The sequence below is a fragment of the Vulpes lagopus genome, chromosome 3 (genome assembly GCF_018345385.1).
Source record: "Vulpes lagopus strain Blue_001 chromosome 3, ASM1834538v1, whole genome shotgun sequence".
In the NCBI taxonomy this organism is placed as follows: Eukaryota; Metazoa; Chordata; class Mammalia; order Carnivora; family Canidae; genus Vulpes; species Vulpes lagopus.
The window spans coordinates 147,929,218-147,950,148 of NC_054826.1; the positions used below are offsets into that span (position 1 = coordinate 147,929,218).

At 38.9% G+C, this 20,931-nt stretch overlaps 1 protein-coding gene across 2 annotated transcripts in view; it reads right to left on the minus strand.

Annotated features, from left to right (window-relative positions):
- The window catches only part of LRRC8C (leucine rich repeat containing 8 VRAC subunit C), a 79,614-nt gene that overhangs the window by 51,959 nt on the left and 6,724 nt on the right, over positions 1–20,931 (minus strand). Inside the window, exon 1 of one of the 2 annotated variants that reach the window (XM_041749765.1) lies at positions 9,202–9,308. The exons of the other annotated variant lie outside the window; for it this stretch is intronic. The gene's annotated coding sequence lies outside the window, so the exon portion shown is untranslated. Of the gene's footprint in view, positions 1–9,201; positions 9,309–20,931 lie in introns of those variants that run through there. 2 annotated transcript variants of the gene reach the window in all.

Genomic DNA, 20,931 nt, shown 5'->3' on the forward strand with positions numbered 1-20,931 from the left:
ATACCAAATTAAAATAGAAGGACAGCGACTACTGACTTCCTTTTCATTGTTCTTTTTCAAATTAATTTGTCCAACACACTTTAACTATTAACCATCTCTTGGCCCTAGAGAATTATCAGAATTTCCCTTCCCTGATGCTCCAGCAAAACGTTTTGTTTTATTGAGGATATGTCCACAAAGAGGATTGATTTTTCGACAAAATGGTTCAAATGTTCACTGCCTTTTTAAAATCATGACTCTGCATTTCTGGCTTCCACATCCAGGTCCGCAAAACATACTTGAGGTAGGGGTGCCTGGGTGGCACAGCCAGTGAAGAGTCCAACTCTTCATTTGGGCTCAGGGTCATGATCTCAGGGTCATGAGATCGAGCCCAGTGTCAGGTTCCACGCTCAGTGTGGAGTCTGCTCAAGACAGTCCCTCCCACCCCCAGCTCTCTTTCAGAAAAATAAATAAATCTTAAAAAGAAAAAAGAAATTTCAGGTGAACTTCATGTGAATATTCTCATGAGACTCTTTCCAATCCTGGGGCTATAGCCTTAGTAGTACCAGATAATTTTTGATGTTAAGACACATCCAAATATAGTGGACCACTCTAAAGTTGTAGCTCTTTTAGGGATGTGGTTTCACATCAACTGAGTTCCAGGGCTCATATTCCCTTAGCTTCCATTTTCTTCACACCATCAAGGAGTGCCCTGCAGATGCTTCTATTACTGTTCTGCTTTCTACTTTATCTCAATTGCTTTGTCCCAAGTCTCCAAGTTTCCACCTTTTCTAGTTTTCCCCAATATAAGTAATCCTGATTGAGCTAATGGATCAGATGTGGGGTTTCAGAGAGAGGGAGATGACGCCAAGATTTTTGACTTGTGAAAGAGAATGGATGGGATTGCCATTTACTAAGGGGACAGGGAAGCCACAGGAAGAGGGGATTTGGGGAGGGGGAATTAGTTTGGTTAGAGACCTGATAAATCTGAGCCACCTATCAGACCTCCAAGGGGATGGGATCCATTCTCAGCTGGATATACCAAGTTGGAGCTAGGAAGATCTGGGCAGGAGATAAAAATGTGGGAGTCATCACCCTACAGGAAGTGGGTAAAGCCTTGGGGCAGGATGAAGTCACTTAGGAAGTACATAGAAGAAAACTGCCTAAGGACTTCCTGTAGCAAGGAGCATTTTCCCACCAGATGTGGGACTGAGTCACTCTCTTACTTCCTTAGGTTTCTGTGCAAATGTCATATTATTGGATGCTTTCTCTGGTTACCCTGTTTATTTTTTATAGATTTATTTATTTATTTGAGAGAGAGAGAGCAAGTACAATTGAGGAGAGGGGCAGAGGGAGAGAATCCTGAAGGCAACTCCAAGCTGAGTGCAGGGCCTGACGCAGGGCTCAACCCTGACATCGTGACCTGAGCCAAAATCAAGAGTTAGCCACTTTACTTACTGAGCCACCCAGGCGCCCCTCTCGTCACCCTATTCAAAATATTAATACTACCTTGCTCAGACCAGTAGCACACCAGCCCAGCATTCCCGTTGTCATTCTAAGTTACTTTTCTCAGCAGCATTCTTTGTCAGAATTATTTCATATGTATTCACTGTTTACTTGTGTTACTGTCTGTCTCCTGAGTTATAAACTCAGTTCCATAAGAAACAGAAACTTTGTTTTGTTCACTCCTGTCTCCCAGTGTGCAAAACAGTGCCTGGAACATAAAAAATACTCAATAAATAGTGGCTGAATGAAAGACAAGTGTATACTTACTCTGAAATTCCCCCAGTTGTTACAAACGTGTAACAGAAATATTTCCATGAATACCAGAATTTAGAGTTAAGGGCGCTTAGTTTTGGGGAAGAGAACCACCCGATTTCTTCTGCAAAACTCTGCATTTTTCTCATGCTACCTGCACTCTGCCTATGGGCAAAGAGGCTGCAAAGAAGACATCAAAGGCCACCTGAGAGATGTGTGAGTAGGTTGACAAGGAAAATCTTTTTTTGCCTTGTTCGAGGAGTTGGGAAAAGGAAGACAGGCGTGGGAAAAGAGGTGTTCTAGGCCTGAGTTACCTTGAACCTTCCTTTATAAAAATATCAGTTGGATTATGTTCTTTCCTCTACTCTCATTGCCTGCCTAAGCTACCCACCAGGGACCTACCACCGAATCAGGTAAAGGTCACAAGAAAGAAGAACAGGTGTCTACTAAGCAACAGCAGAGCAACAGTGATCACTGGATAGCTGGGGTCAACATACTCAGGGGCAAATGTCCAGCAATGCACAAGTGCGGGAAAAGGTGGGTAGTTATGGTGGATCCCAAGTAGACCAAATCAGCAATACTGTTGTTCTTTAAAAATACAACAGGATACTGAATTTAGGGTATTAAAGAGCCATAAAGTTAATCTTTTTCTATAACTAGAATTATTTGGGTGCCTTACTGGAGTTTGAGACTCTTTTAAAGAGCAATGTGGAAAGACGTTAGATGCTTAATTAAGAGCAACAAATTCTACCTTCAAAAATATATCCAGATTCAACTGCTTCTGATTCATGTCTATTGCTATCACCCGGGTTCAAGGCATCATTATCTCTCAACTAGATATTGCAATAGTCTCAGAACTGATCTCCCTTCTTCTACCATTGGCCCATACAGATGAGTGTCAATGAAGCAGCCGGATGATCCCTCTAAAATACTGTGATCCTCTGCTCAAAACCCTCTTAGGAACTCATTTCACTTAGGGAAAAAAGCCAAAATCTTTACAAAAATCCTACGAGGCCCCATGCAATCTATACCCCTCCCACCTCTAATACCAGTATCCTAGCTCTCTCCTTCACTCTTGCTTTGCTCCAGCAGCACTGGTCCTTCTGGAAGGTTCTTGAACATTCCAGGTTCCCTTCCCCCTCAGGGTCTTTGCATTTGCAGTGCCTTCCTCCTGGATTTCTCCTGGAATTCTCCTCTTTGTGATACCTGCCTGGCTCAATCCCTTGCTTTCTTCAGGCCTTGCTGAAACTTACCCAGATTCCAACCTGTTTTCACCATCTCTGTCACCACCGCTCAGGTTCAAGTCTTCACCAGCTCTTGCTTGGCTAACATGGCAAAGCCGATTTAATATCACAACCCAGCTCCAGCTCCAGCACTCCTTGCCTCCTGCCCTGCCTTATTTTTCTTTATGGCATCTAGCACCTTCGAACATCCCACATATTTTACTTCTATATTTCTCTTCAGTTTCCTCGCACCTGAATGTAAGTCCCACGAGGGCAGGAATTTGGACACTACTCTGTCTGTAATGTCCAGGAGAGTGTCCGGCGCATATTTGTCATTCAATAGATATTTGCTGAATGAAACAGTTGTAGAAACAGAACCTCTACACAAAGGTTACATAGAGTGAGAGAGGCAAAAGGAATACAGAAGCCAAACAGATGAGTCAAGCACCTGTAAATATACGGACAGACTAAAGTACAGACACAAAATCCTTCAACTTTGTGTATAAAAACAGACTTCAAGAAGTTTAGGGTAGACAGAAAGAACGTGTTATTGAATGATTGAATAGAAGGCTCTAGAACAAAGCCTGCCAGTGAATGGGTCATGCCTTCAAAATGTGAAAAATAGGCAAGATTCTCTTTCTGGAGGCTGAGTGCCAGATGAGAGAGCCCTCTGCTGCTCCACTCAGGGCCTAAGAGAAGTCTTTCCCAGGGAGCCAACGTCACTTACCAAAACAGCAGAAAGTGGCATGTGTTTCCAAAGGCAAAACACACGGACTGATAAGAAATTAAGAACTGTCAACTGGAAAACCTGTTGACAGAATCTGGGCTGAGCCAGTCTTCGGAAGCTTATTAGAACATCTTGGAGAAAACAAAACCCAGGGTAGGTAGCATAGTGGCTCTTCATGTTGGCTGCGCATGGGAATCAGCTGAAGGAAGGTTTAAAAATACTAAGGCTTCGGTCCAATTAAGTCAATATATCTGGGGTGGGACCTGGGCAGGAGGTTTTCTCGGGTGATTCTAACACGCAGCTGACATTGAAACCTATTTCCCTAGAAACATCTTAATCCCTCTTCTTGACATAAAACGTAAACCCAAGCATTAGATGAAATCTGGAAGGAAAAGCTAGAGCTGTATCTGGGTCTATCAAAGCAGATTCACTTACTTGAAATGACTTCAGCAGTCTCTGAATTTATATTTTATAGCTATAAGGAATAGGTTAGTCACATCTTTAGTCACTCTGTACCTCAGACCCTCTCTTTCCCCAGACCACCACACCAAGACAGGCTCTCCATGCGACCCCCTTCCCAGGGGAAATACATGCTGCTGGATGACGTCTGCAAGGGTCTTAGGCCGTGACTGCAGTCTTCTACCTTGGAAGCCTGTGGCTCAGTATTTTCACACGTAGTCTAGGATCAACACTTTCCCTACCTGCTCTGTTCTCTCCTTCACTCCCCTCCCTGGGTTATTTATACACCCATCCATCTCCCCTCCCACACTGTAAATCCTGCAAGGGCAGAGTGTTGCTTATTTTTTCACTCCTAGCCTCTGACCTAGTTGTCTGAGCAGTAATGGTTGTACATGGACAAGAAGCCTCACAGGGACAGCAATGATTTGCCCCTCCAGAACATTCTCTGAATGTAGAGGATGCTTTTAAATAGTAGACCTGTAATATATTTTTATTTTACAGGCATTTTATTTTAGAAAGACAGTGAGTATTGATCTTACCTAGCAAAGACCTCTTTAAGTATAAAGGAAAACACTACCCCCCCCACAGCATGAGCTAAGGTTTACCGTGCGCCTAGACAGCGTGTGGCACTTCACATGCAACGTACTGCTTCACCCCCAAACACCCCGAGGCTCCAGGTACTGTTAGCTCACTCTTACAGAAGAAACCGAGTCTGTGGATGGTTAAATGTCCTGCCTGGCATTACGCAATGATAGGCAGAGAAGCCTGAATGCAACACGGGGTATCTGTTTTTAGAGCCGGCTATTCTAAGTCACCAAACCTAACATTCTACAGACAATAGAAACAGAATTGAACACTGAATTCCTTCTAGATTTAATTTAGGAAATAGTTAGCAGGAAAGGGTGTTTTTCCAAGAAAAATCTCTTGGAAAATGGGCACTCCCATTTTCTTACTTAAAATTTCCTGTTAGCATACCTTATAATCTCAGAGATTTTTTTTTTTTTATGATAGTCACACAGAGAGAGAGAGAGAGAGAGGCAGAGACACAGGCAGAGGGAGAAGCAGGCTCCATGCAGGGAGCCCGACGTGGGACTCGATCCCGGGTCTCCAGGATCGCGTCCCAGGCCAAAGGCAGGTGCTAAACCGCTGCGCCACCCAGGGATCCCCTAGAGATGCTTTCTTTTACATTTATATTCTACTCAGGGTATAATGTCTACTCTTTGTGTGTGTGTGTGTGTGTGTGTGTGTGTGTATTATATCAGTGTGTGTTTTCTTTTAAATGTCTGTTTTTCCACGGGTAGTGCCTCCTAACACTCTGGCTTTAAATCTCTGAGCTCTCCAGTCTCTTGGTCAAACAATAACTAGGCTTGAATCTACTTCACCCAAGAGCTAAATGAGAGTATGGATAGTCCATGTGCCTGTTAGAAAAATTTTCAGCATACCATACCTCCATATTTTTAACAATCATAGTTTATCAATTGATAATGAAAAATAATATACAGATTCCATTTTTATATCAACTGCTTAGTTTTAGAAAGACAAGGAAGGGGCTTCTGGGTGGTTCAGTCAGTTGAGTGTCTGACTCTCGATTTCTGCTCAGGTCATGATCTCAGTCATGAGATCAAGCCATGCTGAACGTGGAGTCTGCTTGAGAGTCTCGCTCTTCTTCTCCCTCTCCCCCAACTCATGCTATAAATAAATAAATTAATTAATTAATTAATTAAAAAATCTTTTAAAAAAGAAAGGCAATGAAAATTTCTTTAATCCTGTTCATAGGTAATTCTAATATAAAAAGTGATGGTGGGCAGCCCGGGTGGCCCAGCGGTTTAGCGCCGTCTTCAGCCCAGGGTGTGATCCTGGAGACCTGGGATCGAGTCCCACATGGGGCTCCCTGCATGGAGCCTGCTTCTCCCTCTGCCTGTGTGTCTCTGCCTCTCTCTCCCTCTCTGTGTCTGTTATGAATAAATAAACTAATAAAATCTTTTTTTTAAAGTGATGGTGCTTAGGTAAAATCTTTTTCAAAGTAAGGACATAGCTATTTTTAAAATACTGTGTTTCTCTACTTTCCCCACTTCCACTAAATACATGTCTTAGTTGGAGTACAAGATGTTGAGAGATGGAGAACGACTATTTTAAAACGTTACGGAGGTTACAAATTTTCTAACTCCTTTTCAGATTATATTCCAAAAACAAATATATTTTACACCAGGCTTCACTCCAGGTTTCCAAGCAAACACACCCAAATAGATTAATTAATATATCAGAGCCTTAGACTGTTTTCAAATGCTATGCTTATACTGCTTGTGACGTCATGCGAATAATTTTGATTCAGTTTGTATATGTCAACAGGAAGGGGTCTGGCAGGAACATAAAAATTCTAAGCAAACTAATTCTGAGACTCAAGCAATTCCATTACCAGAAATGTTAGTTAAACCAAACAGTTGTGTGGCCAAAGAACATCAAGGAACACCACTGTTTTCAAGATTTGTGGTTTCCTCATATAAGGGACCTACTATTCTGCTGGTATTTGGATGTGGCACAAGGGGGGCTTTTGGAAAGCATGGTATATTTCTATTTAAAAACAATCTCAGTACAGCTGAGGAAATGTAAAGATGCTCACAAACACTCACATTCCTGAGATTCTCTATAAATGTGTTTGCTGCTTAACACTGATAATACACCCTGCTTCACCTACACCATTTTTTATTTTGTGTATAAAATACTCTATTGTGATATGGTCCCCTGTATGTGGCTCCAGTTTTGATCTAAAATTCTCTTTTCTTCAACGGCAGAACAGACCTCCTGAAAATTTCTTCAGAGGCACACTGTCATCATATTAAGCATACATCTAAATCATAGTGGCCACTCCTTACTGAGCCCACTACCATCCTCAGGTGGACCTACAAAAACAGGATATGCTTCTACTTAGAACACTAACATGATTTCAATAGCATTTTAATAATAAAATGTAAAGATAGTTTGTGAAAATTTCCTTCTCTATGAAGTGATTACAGTTGTTGTGTACCTCTTGGGTGATATAAAGTCCTTAGTTCATAACAATATATGCCCACAATAAAACTAATAAAAATATTCCTGTTATTACCTTGTATGTATATATTACTTCACTGAACATCTACATTCCCAGAATGGTAGGTTTACTCATAAACAGCCACACTCATCTAAAAAAATAAAAAGCCATCCCTACTTGCCATTTATGTTCAACATAATGTAGTGGTTACAAGGCAAATTTTACAGCTAGAAAGACCTGGGTTTGAAATCTAGCTCTGTACCAACCTCTTTAAATTATGCACACTTCAAAAAGTGCCTGGCAGTAAATATGACAATTATCTACCTCATTATCTAATTATGAAAATATTAGCTAGGCTTCTTCTCTCTTGGGAAGATTCTGGATCCTCAAAAATCCTATTTACTGTATTTACTGTTCACAGAAAGTGTCTAAAAAGTACCCCAAGATTGTGGTGTTTGATAATTTTTTTTCAAGATAGGCCAGTTTCCTCAAATCAACCATCTCTAATTCCATGTGTTAGCTGTCCTAGTTATATGGGTATATTGAAACAAAACCCCACGAAAATGCCAACCTCCCCCAATTCTTAAACTAGGTATCTGCAAATCCAGAGGCCTCCAACGTGCAAATCTGCTAGATACCCCACAGATTATGTGGCTCCTGGAGCTTACTCAGCACCTAGCATCTCTGGAGTATGACCCACAGTTTTAGGCAACTCTTGAGTTTAAGGAAATCTTAATGATAATGATAAAGTAATGATAAGGTTAACTGAGCAGTTGACCTTAAAAACAAGCCCTTTACTACCCCCACACCTTTAGGTGGGCAGGCCTGCTGTTATGAAGAACACAACTTTGGAAAGGCTGTTCCTCTGACTGCCGCCACCTACAAACACAGCTGCCTTTCTGGGGTCTATGGAAAGGTCAGCAGTGCCTGTACCTAGGCTCCTTGGGCCTTCAGCTAGAAGATGGCAATACCACGGTGGGAGAGAAGATCACTAATTATCTCCCAACAGCCAGTCTCTCCTTTTTAAAGGGTAATAGGGAAGTACATGTTCCAGCCTCCTTGTAGGCAGTGGTGACTGTGTGACTTAGTCCTAGCCAGTGAAATATAAGAATATAGTCAACTCTGAGTTGTGCCCTTAAAGGCAAGGCATTTGCCCTCAACATATCCTCCTCCCCACTTGTGATTTGGGATGAAGGCTTAGTACTCACCATCTTCAATCAGATCATTGAGGATGGTAGAGCATCAAGACAGGAGGTTGAACCCTTTAGATCACAAACACACAAGATTACATTCCGACTAGTATGAGAGAGAAAGGAAGAACGTCCTTTCTTGTTTTAGTCAGTAGTAGGAATGGAGAAAGGAGACTCTGACAGCATTTGCACTCGTAACTGAACTCTTTAGTTGCATGTGGCAGTGCTCGCCTGGAGGAGGTACTGCATGCCAGATGGGGAACATGAGGATCTGTAGGATACACATGACATACTTCACAGGCACATTGACTTTACTCAAAGATTTTGATTAAAAGAAAGTGTTATATTGAAACAAACCAGACTTTAGTTTAATGTGCTTTTTAAAGTTAAAATACAAGTTATTAAATGAAATTTGGTGCTTCGCATGGAATGTTTCTAGCTCTACCCCAGATTCTGAAATAAGCTGAAATTCTCAAAGTCTGATTTATGAAAATCTCTTCTATTCTGCGGGAGGTTCTGATAGAAAGTATGAAGAGCATTAGTGGTAGAAAGAACAGACTGGAAGTTCAAGGTTTGAGACCAAACTCCACCTCTGAGTATACTATATTAGACAAGTCCTACTGCCCCGATGCTTTTACATTAATAAAAGAAGAGTCATGCACTTATTTGTCCAGTCAATACACATACTGTTGGATTGCATGGGGGATAAAGATGAAGTAGACACGATCTTGAAAAGCAATGAGAAAAAAAGAAAAGAAAAAAAGGCAATGAGATGCTAGGTATTGTAATTCTGAACAATGATGTCTAAATGGAAGCCTTCCCAAAAAGGTTGCTTACCATCTTAATCTACTGTGAAGCTCTTCAGTGGATAAATTCTACAATGCACATGGTACTCCTAAACAGCTTTCTAATCTTCATTATTAAATATGAAAACACTATTACATATTACCAGCCATTTGGGGAATACTTCCAACCTGAAAGACAGATATAAACATATAACCAAGAGTGGATGAACATACAGAAACACCCAAAGCAGGAGAAACACACAAAGCAAACTGCTACAGATCCATTTTAAATTAATAATTAATATCCTCAGAGTGCTAGCAGAAGATATTGTGTCCATAAAATAAACATAATAGAAAACACTCCGAAATTAAAAATAAGATGATAAAAAAGTCAATATAAGGGTTAGATTATAATGCTGAGGAAATTCACCTGAAAGTCAAACAAAAAGGCAAAGGGGAAGAAAAAAATAGTTATATAGATTCCAGCTCTGATAGCTGAAACACAGAAATCTCATAGAGTAAAAAGATAAAATGAATGAAGCAAGCAGCAGGGAAATATTCCAGGAAAATTTTCCCAAACTGCAGGATATGAGACTGAATATTAAAAGAGGCTGACCAACGTGTCCAGTGCAATGAATGAATAAAAATACCTCTGCCACCATGAGGTTTCAGGACTCAGGGTTCAAGAGGCGATCCTAAAAGCTTCTGTGGGAGAGGAGCTTAGAGGATATATACAAAGGAACAAAACTCAGACCAGCATTAGACTTTTCAGTGACAATACTGAATACCAGAAGATAATGGCTAAAAAGGAAACCTTTAGAATTCTTAGTGAAAGTGAATGTTAATTCAGAGTTAAATATCAAGCCAAACTAACTTTCAAGTCTGAGAGTGGAATAAATAATAGATTTTAGACACTGAAAGGCTCAGAAAACTTACTTTCATGCATTTTTTTCTTTAAAAAGTTTGGAGGCATGTAAAAGCAATTAAAAAATCCTTCTCCTGAGATGCCTGGGTGGCTCAGTGGTTGAGCATCTGCCTTTGGCTCAGAGCGTGATCCTGGGGTCCTGGGATCGGTCCTGCATTGAGCTCCCTGCATGGAGCCTGCTTCCCCCTCTGCCTATGTCTCTGCCTCTCTCTGTGTGTGTCTCTCATGAATAAATAAAAAATCTTTAAAAAAATCCTTCTAAATTTCAGCTTTAAATATCCAGCTGCACACTTGACATTTATAATTGGATATTTAATTAGGCATTTCTAAATTAGTTAAGTCCAAATCAGAATTCTTCATTTCACCCCCAAATCTGCTCTTCCCACAATATTCCACATTTCAGTTCTTCTGATTCAAAACCTGGAATTTTCCTTTATTTTCTCACATCCAGGTCTATTCTGTCCACAAAGCCTATTAGGGTCAGCCTTTACAATATCCCCAGATCAGGACCATTTCTCATCACATTTACGGCTACAAACCAAGCCACCAGTGCATCTCCTGTGCTTTATTGCAACAGCTTCCTAACTAGTCTCCAGGCTTCCAAGCTTGCCTCCAAAGCCTAATCTCATCTCTGCCTCTGTCTCTTAAAGTGTGCCTTTTCGGGGGATCAGTGAGGTCAATACTACACATTATTTGCTTTTTTAATTCTCATTTTCTTGTGAGTATACGGTGGAATTTTCTAGAAGCTGCATGACATGTGATAATGAACAGGGTGAACAGACCCTAAGGAAACCGTAAAACTGTAAACAATGTCATTTTCTTTTTTGGAGGAAAATATAGCTATTTTCATTAAAATATGTTATCTGTGTTAAAATGTAGTGGCTTTATCATTGTTATTTTAAAATATATACTTAGTTTTAAATTTCTCATATGGTAAATATCTAAAGATATAAGACATACAAAGATCTTTTGGGGTCTTCAATAATTTTTTGAGAGTGAAAGGCCCTGAGGCAACAAAAAAAAAATTGGCTGAGGGCTTCTCTACACTGCGGCCAGACTGATCCTTTTAAAAGTCAAATCAGATTTTGACCCTCATTTGTTCACAATCCTCTAACAGCTTCTCAGCTCACTCAGAGTAGAAGTGGAGAAAAATAAAATCTTTTTAAAAGGCAGGGGGTGCCTGCTAGCTCAGTTGGTAGGGCATATGACTCTTGATCTCCAGGTTTGAGTTTGAGCCCCAGGCTGAGTATAGAGATTACCTAAAAATAAAATCTTAAAAAAAAAAAGAGGGGGAGGACAAGACACTTCCGTGAACTTACAACACCCTCTCTTAATAACTGCTATTCCCCTCTTGCTCCGTGCCCTTCCCTCACCCTGGCCTTCTTGCTGTTCCTCCATCATGCCAAGAACATACCTTTATAGTTGCTGTTCCCTCTGACCAGATTGCTCTTTCCTCAGATATGGATGGCTCCCCCCATCTGAGTCCAGGTCTTGGCCTTCTAAGCCATAATTTTAAATGGTTCCCTTTCCAGATATTTAAAACACTTGCAAATATTTCCTCGTCTCCCTGTGGTAGTGCTACCCCTTACCTTTGCCACTCATATATTTGTTTACCTTACCCTCTCCATCCCAGAGTAAGTCCTTAAGGACAAAGGCTAGTTTTTACTCTCCTCGGGGGATAGCAGACCTGGTGACTTGCACCCAGTATGGTCTTAAATGAAAAATCCATGATATATCAAGGGGTTATCTGGCTAAACCTTCAGACAAGATCATATTCAACCTATGGTAGAGAGCTCCAACTCTGTTTTTAAAGTCGCTTAAAGATCCAGCCTTGATGAAAACTCATGTAAAGGCTGATGTCTTGGTGTCATCCTTATGCTGCAGGTTAAATTTTTACCTCTTTTTTCTTTTTTAAGATGTATTTGTTTTAGAGACAGAGAGCACGAGTGGGAGGGGCAGAGTGAAAGAGAGAGAGAGAATCTCAAGCAGACTCTGTGCTGAGAGTAGAGCCCTTTGCGGGGCTGGATCTCACAACCCTGAGATCACAACCTAAGCCAAAACCAAGAGTTGGATGCTTAACTGACTGTGCCATCCCAATGCCCCAAATTTTTACCTCTTTTGAGAAGAGATGTACAATCATTGTTTGTATTCAGTTGGAGACCCCTTTATACCCTTGGAAATGATTGTTAAATTTCTCCTTGTCCTCATCTTAGCTGAAACATCCTAATTCCTTTCATTTTTTCCACAGAGATTCAGTTTTTCAATGCTTTAATTCTCTTTGTGATGGTCTTCTGAATCCCTTCCAAATTTTTCATCTTCCTATTTATTTGTGTAGTCCTAAACTAAACTGTAAGATTTACTGTGGCGTCAAAGGTTCCTAGAGTCTACTTTTCTGTTATCGCATCCCAGTGTATGCTTTTAAAATATACAGTACATTGCCTTGTTAAAGAAAAACTGTTTCTAATCTGTTTGTATGATATAACTTGCAACCTCTTCTCAGAAAGAAATGTGCTCTTGACAGAACACTTAAGCAATTGATTGTCATGAACTTTAATGACATTAAGACTTGTCCTGGGAAATTAGTTACCATCCACATAGTTGATCAGTTGTCAACCAAGTTCAGTGCCCTTTAACAAATATTATTTTCTTTTGATGTCGAACCTAATGTTTTTCTAACCATTCTTTTTTCCCACAAAATGTCCCTACCAAGAGTAAATCTGTAAATTAGCCTACGAGAGAACTTTTCTCTTACAGGAAGTTTGTTGTAAAACTTTGATACATACTAACAATAAAGTTGTCATTTTTTTAAAATGCTGGGATAAATAATCCTGTTCTAAAAAGGGAGACACAGTAAAAATTTAGGCTTTACAGGTCACATAGAGTCTGTGTTGTATACTTTTTTAAAGTTTAGACAATCCTTCAAAAATGTAAAAACCAATTCCAGCAAGTGGGCCAGATAAAAAATACGTTGCAGATCCAAACTACATGGGCCACAGTTGGCCAATGCCTAGTGTAATGGTTTAATGGAGACTCACTCATCTCAAAAGAAAGCAGAGCCGTGTGTAGCCTCAGATTAAGGAACTTCATGGTATGTATGCTATTGAGAACCTTTGTCTTTCTCTTCCTGAGCCTTGGAGTTTTTGCTGGGATATGGCAATCTGAGCACTTGAATGTCAAAGTCTATTGGCCATCTGAATGAATTCTCACTCTACTGGGCTTAGATAACTTGCCATCCAAGTTAAGAGCCTAGAGAGCAGTTTGGGCCCTAAGAAGTGGTTGAAATTGAGGATGAAGGTAAAATAGAACTCCTCCCCAGAATGAGGTTAGAGAGGTATATTGATATCTGAGTGACATAAAGGACTCCCAAGGAGTCAAGTATAAAACTCAAAGTTTCTGTCTCATGCTTTGAGGATTTCCATGGCCAGTATTTTGTATTTGACACATTTCATGGCTAAATGTCTGCTATTTTATGAAGAAATAATCAAAGCCTTTAAAAAGAAAATTTAAGATGAGCAAAAGTATGCATTGTTAAGAAGTATCCAAAACTTGGAAATGAGACTCTGGGAAGGCAGTACACCCTTTTGATGTAATATCAAAGACCTGTTTAACTAGCCCACCACCCAAAGATTTAGAGAAATATACCTTTCCTTGACTTGCTAAGTATTGCTGATTTAATTCCAGACTTGTAGATTTTTGTCTCATAGAAAAAAAAAAAACCCAAATATTGTTCATTTGCTTTTTACAGCCCTAAAGGATATTACCTAGTTTTTGTATCTAACCTAGCAATGTTATTCTAACATTCTTTTTTCAGATGAATGGTCTTTGAACAAGCTGCCTTCTTTATTAAGAGCATGAATAAATCCTTGACATGTTCATTCTATATTAAGTCATGTTCAACTTTTTAAAAACTATCCTTTGACAACATTCACAGAAGTCTTGAAGTTGTCTGTGTTTTGCTTGCAGATTGTGTACATATTTGCATCTATATTTGCATTCATCTAACAGTTAAAATTGTATGTAGGAATTTTTTCAGAGTTTTTCTGTTCGCTTGCCTGTGTTTGGAAGCAGTTATTTATAGTGTCCTGTTTTTATGGTGAGCGAGTCCCTTGGGCCCCTACTAGACGTTAGCTTCCCACTTGCTTCAGATACCTCCAAGAATGAAGGTTAAGTGGTGCAGGAGTTTGTCTTTCGTCTATTAGGAGGGTACTTCCTTAAACAAATAGATTCACTATGAAAGGAAGGGAAAAGGGAAATCTGGGTGATTTTACAAGGGTGTGAAGAGAAAGGGTTAAGGGAAATTTCTGCCAAGTCTTGGTCTGACAGTGAATTAAAAGAATAGTATGATATAGACTGAAACAGATCCAATTCATCAAGGCAGCCTCTCCATCACCATCCCAGGCAAAAAAAAAAAGTAATACCTGAAAAAAATGTTAACCAGTAAGAGATTTATTTTACTTCTACAGATTTATTTTACTTCTATTTTATCTCTTTCCTGAGGGAAACTAACAAGACTGTATGTAGATTTTCAAATGAATGGACTTCAAATTTTCTATGCAGAAGCTAATGAACACTTACATACTTCTAAAGTAAGAGAATAAGAAAAATATCCCCCCCCCTCCAACCTACAATAAAAAGAGGAAAAAAACATAAAAGAAAAGTTTGATATTAACAGGTAGTATCCAGGTCACTTTGGTAGGGAACCAAAAAGTATACAAATAGCTATAGAGTCAGCCTTCAGTAGTTCTTTCTATATTTATTTTTTTAAGATTTTTTTTAAATTTTAGGGGCACTTAGGTGGCTCAGTTGGTTAAGCATCTGCTCTGGCTCAGGTCATGATCTCAGGATCCTGGGATTGAGCCCCGCATCAGGCCCCCTGCTTCTCCCTCTTCTCTCTGCTTGTGATCTCTCTCCGTCTCTCACTATTTCTGTCTCTCTCTCAAATAAATAAATGAATAAAAGCTTAAAAAAAAGACTTTATTTATTCGAGAGAGAGATAGAGGGAGAGTGCAAGCAGGGAGAGGGCAGAGGGAGAGAGAAAGAAAGAATCCCAAGCGGATTCCTTACTGAGCACAGGGCCCAATATGGGGCTTGATCCCAGGGCCCTTAGATTGTGACCTAAACTGAAATCAAGAGTCAGATGCTCAACCAACTGAGCAGGGGACCCCTTTTCTATACTTCTTAACCAGAGCTTTTAATCCCAAATTTAAAGAGATTTAGTAGTGCTTTAATAGTACTTTGCAAACTGGTTGAATTATATTAATATTCAAAGTTCGATGGATATTCCTGATAATGAATACTTGGACAAATTAAACTATTTTTGCTAATTTTCATTAAAAAGACAGTTAAGGGGGCAGCCTGGGTGGCTCAGCAGTTTAGCACTGCCTTCAGTCCAGGGCCTGATCCTGGGCACCTGGGATCAAGTCCCACGTCAGGCTCCCTAAGTGGAGCCTGATTCTCCCTCTGCCTGTGTCTCTGCCTCTCTCTCTCTCTCTCTCTCATGAATAAATAAATAAAATCTTAAAAAAAAAAAAAAAAAAAAGACAATTAAGGGATGCCTGCGTGGCTCAGCAGTTTAGTGCCTGCCTTTGGCCCAGGAGGTGATCCTGGAATCTGGGATGGAGTTCTACATTGGGCTCCCTGCAGGGAGCCTGCTTCTCCCTCTGCTTATGTCTCTGCCTCTCTCTCACTGTATCTCTCATGAATAAATAAATAAATAAAACCTTTTTTAAAAAAAGCCTTTAAAAAAATAAAAAATAAAAAGGTAGTTAAATGTCTTAGCCCTGATTTTATTCTAGTTTGGGATATGATGCAAATGACCCAGCAATTCCATTGCTACATGAATCTGTCCAATAGAGAGACGAAAACCTATATCCACAGAAAAATTTGTATACAAACCTTCATAGGACCATTATTCCTTATAACCACGTAAATGTCCATCAACTGATAAATGGACAAAGAAAATATGGTATATCTACACAAGAAAACATTATTTGGCAATAAAAAAGCATGGAATACTGATACATACTACAACATGGATAAGCCTCAAATGTATGCCAAATGAAAGAAGCCAGTCATGAAAGGCCATATATTGTAGGATATCATTTACATGAAATGTCTGGAATAGGAAAATCTATAGGTAACAAAATAGATCGGTGGCTACCTAGAGCTTGGGAGAAGGAGAACTGAGGAGGGGGATGGTGAGGAGTGATAGCTAATGGACACAGGTTTCTTTTTAGGGTGATGAAAATGTTGCAAAATTAGATTATGGAGAGGGATTCTATAATCATACTAAAAACCACTGAATTATATCCTTTAAACAAATAAGTGTTATAGTATGTAAATTATATCTCAAAAGCTGTTAAAATGTATGTTAGCTTATGCATGACTCATCTGTTCTCTGATAGGAAGCATATTTAATTGGAAGTTACTAAATTCCTTGTATTTATATCGTAGGTCAGATCATTATTTACACTAAAAATTTAAGTGTTTGTGGATATATTCAACAAAATTGAATAACTAGTGTCTGTTTTTTTTAATAGTTATAAATTTTAGGCAATGCCACAGTAATGTGAAACTGTGGAATGTCATATTTCTTTGATAAAATTTTAATATGAACAGGGATCATGCTATTTTAAAATATTTTAATTCTTTATTTAGAGAGAGAGTGTGTGTGTGCAAGCAAGGGGAAGGGCAAAGGAAGAGGGAGAGAGAGAATCTCAAGCTGACTCTGTGCTGAGTACAGAGCCCCACTTGGGGCTGGATCTCATGACCTCAAGATCATGACCTGAGCTGAAATTGAGAGTCGAATGCTGAGCCACCCAGACCCCCTGTAGTATGTTTATTTTTTTTCCCTGTAGTATGTTTAAATGGCAATGTAAATTGCAATGCAAGATAATTAGTTTTAAGGCATGGGACTAACATTAAAATTAGATAATGAATAATAATCTTTGACAAAATACTATCATGTGATAGTTTAAATTTACATAGCATATATACAAACATAATTTGTTCTTCATAACATTCCAATAAGATCAAAATCATTATTTTATAATAAGCTCTACAAAATTAATTTTATCTTAAAAAGTCTAACACTTTAAATACCGTCATCCACCATTGCTTACCTTTGTGATTTATATGATAAATAACACTTGTTGAGATAAAATTATTTTTAAAGTAACCTAATAGAATAGGTAACTTGCAACTGAAAAAGAGAAATTATATTTGAGATGGCTTTTTATCAATATGAGGCTGTAAAATTATTTACTTATATAACCTACTCAGGTAGCATAAATTATTTTTGTCTTTAGCCAACTCAATTTGTTTTTTCAAAAGGGGCAAATAGCTTTTTTGCTTATTTTTTTTTTAAAGATGCTATTTATTTATTTGAGAGCGAAAGCAAGAGAGAGAGCGAGCGAGCACAAGCAGGGGTAGGATAGAGGGAGAGAGGGAAGCAGGTTCCCCACTGAGCTGGGAGCTCTATCTGGGGCTCAATCCCAGGACCCTAGGATCATGACCTGAGCCAAAGGCAGACACTTAACAGACTGAGCCTTTTTTTTTTTTTAAACAGACTGAGCCTTAAAGGCACTCCAGCTTTTTTGCTCTTACACTGTTTTTGTTTTTTCTTTTTGTATTCTGAAATTATAAATAACTAAAAGCAAATAAGCAGAATAATAAGAGATTCCTGGCCTCTAAGAAATTAAAATTCTGACTTTTTAAAATAGAATTTCTGATTTACTTGTTAGTAGTTAATATGACAGCCAACAATATGGCCTTCTCTTATCATTGGGCATCTAGATTCTCCTCTGACATTTTATATCGCTGTTTTAAGATTATGTTCCAAATTTGGAGCAATAAAGACAGGAGATTTTTTATACTCAGAATATTTCTGATACACCTAGACAATATCCAGGTAGCATCAAAGGTTTGCTCCCTCTCCTACAATCCAGAATACGGCATTCATAAGAGATGTTAGTAATCATTAGTTTTAATTGATTTGCTCCCTAAGTCCTTAATTGGGTGAATAGTAGGCTGCTCTGTTCATTGCAATCACATTGTGGGGAAAGCTGTCATGTGAAAAAAAAAAAAGCTAATGGATAAAACGTTATTAATGTGATTACATTATTAGGATATGCTCTCAGGGCAAGTAAAATCTTCTACATGTTTATGTACAAGGGCTGACCAAAATAGTGACTGTCAACATATTTTTGGGTAAATTTTCAACACCTATAGGTCAACCGGAGATTAGGAGATTAGTAAAGCACTTATTGTTAATCACTGATTTGTAGATTCCTTAGGATATGGAAACCTAATTTCTAATCACAAAGTCTACAAGGAAAGATACTTTTACTTCACCCTTTCTCTTTATGTCTTTAATTTTTTTTGTCCTTATTGCACTAGATAGCCTCCCATACAATATGGAATGTGGATAAGATTTGTCCTTGGAAACCAGCTACTGAGCAACCCAGTTAACTGTCAATTGTTACTCAAGAGTAACTTTCAACCCATATTTTTATCTAGTCTAACTATCCATTATTTTTATACTTAGTATCCCTAGTAAGAATGAATGTTCAAGCTGACCTACCAGAAACCTTTTCTCTTATATGTCAGACTGAAATAAAACTTTAACATATGCTTATAAATAAATGATTTGTCTAGAAAGATTTTCTGACAGTCTATTCAGTCTGCTAGTTATCCAGCACCATTTCCTTAGGAATAAATTCACTTTTGCCCTCATGTCGTATAGTTAGTCTTTTTCCCTTTTGCATTTCATTCATTTATTCATTCTACAAATATTTATTGATCCTTTGCTACATTTCAGGCACTTTTCTAAATACTGGTGATGCAGAAATGAACATACCCAAACCAAACTCTAGTATATTTATATGGTTGGCTTGTTTATTTTTCTTCGAGATATAACCCTTTACTTTCCTTAAGTAAATTGTTTTTAAGATTTTATTTATTTATTCATAAGAGACACACAGAGAGAGGCAGAGACACAGGCAGAGGGAGAAGCAGGCTCCTCAAGGAGGGCCTGATGTGGGACTTGATCCCAGGACCCCGGGATCACACCCTGAGATGAAGGCAGACACTCAACCGTTGAGCCACCCAAGCGTCCCTCCTTAAGTAAATTTTATTGTTTCATTTTGACTACTTCTTTTCATTTTAATTTCATTTTATTTTTGCGAAGCTCATTTCAATCCTTGCTTCAACACCAAGTCACTCTAACCACCGTGGAGCCATTTAAAGGAATATAAGATGCTTTCTACTATTCCACCTAGATTCGTGGATAAAATACCTAAACCCTCAACTCAGAACCAAACCCTAGACACGCGTGCAGCTGCTAACTCCTCAGCTTTAACCACTCTCTGGTTACAGGGAGCCACACAGCTTTGCATTAATTAGAAAGCTGTGTGTGCTGGAGATAACTTTGCTGATAAGAACATTATCCTGGAGCTAATGTCAAGGGAGACAATACAAATTAGCCTGGCAGTGTTTTTCTAATGAAGCTTTTCTCATAGTTACTTTGAAACAGCAAGGTGTTATTAGCTTAATAATCCTCTATAATACTTTTCCAGAAGTTGGATTTATTGGTTATATATTTCCCATTTCAAAAAAAAAAGATATTTGAACCTTTTTTTAAAAGATTTTATTTATTTATTTGACAAAGAGAGAGAGAAAGCATGAGCAGGGGGGGTGGGCAGAGGGAGAGAAGCAGCAGATTCCCCTCTGAGCAGGGAGCCCCATGCAGGGCTCCATCCCAGGACCTTGTGGTCATGACCTGAGCTGAAGGTAGATGCTTAACCAACTGAGCAACCCAAGCACCCTTTGAACCTGTTTCTAATTTTCATAAATATCAACAATATTTGAAAGAGAATACTTAATTGTTATTGATTTGACAAGATCTTCAAATACACAGAATAAACTCATAGGACTCATGAATTTTCATATATTTGGCTTATTTAGTGACTTTTGCCTTGGATTTATTTTGGTGTCCTGACTTAATATTTTATATAATACTTGCCCCTAATTTCCAATTACATATGGAAATATTTTCCTGTACATATTTCATGACCCTATTAAGAAGGATGACTTCCCATCACACTATCAAATTTCATAATCAGAATTTAAAATACTAGAAAGGGAGAAAGATACACTCCAAACGGGTAGGTTAGAAATGTTACTGTAACATCTATCATTAAATATTTATCCCAGAACTATGTCTTGAACAGCTACATCCCAGACACTGTACAGGTGCTGTGGATACAGAAGTGAACAAGACAGATATAATCTCTGCCCTTAGGGGAGGTTTCAGAGCAGCTCCAAAAATAAAAGATAAAAATGCTGGAAAACAATTAGTGGAGGCTTAAGAGTGAAGGAAAGGGAAAAGAACAACACAGGTAAAACAAAAGCTGGAGGAGATGAGGGTGAGCTGTTGGGGGGGGAAGGGAGAGTGCAAGGGCTGATGGGCTCCAAATGCTGAAAGAAGTCAATATACAAAGAAGCCAAGCTCTTCTAATGCTTGCAGCTCCTGTGACTGGACACCAGAAGCCCAGGCTTCTGCTCCCTAGGGAACTGGGTTAAGGACCAGAACACGAAAAAGCTAAGAATGACTTCAGAGCCCCACGCCCTGCAATACCTACTTGTTAGGAACTGAAACGTCTTTGGTAGGGAACATGGTGTTTTGTAAGTATAAATAAACAACTTGAAGTACAAATGCTGTATTAAAGACAAACTAATTTATACTCATGTATAATTGACCTCTCACAAGAATGAGTAGTTAATAGCAGAGCCTTCCCAAGTAAATAAAGAGTGTTGAGCATTTAAGGTTTGGAGAGGGGTTCCTATCTGGGAAACAAA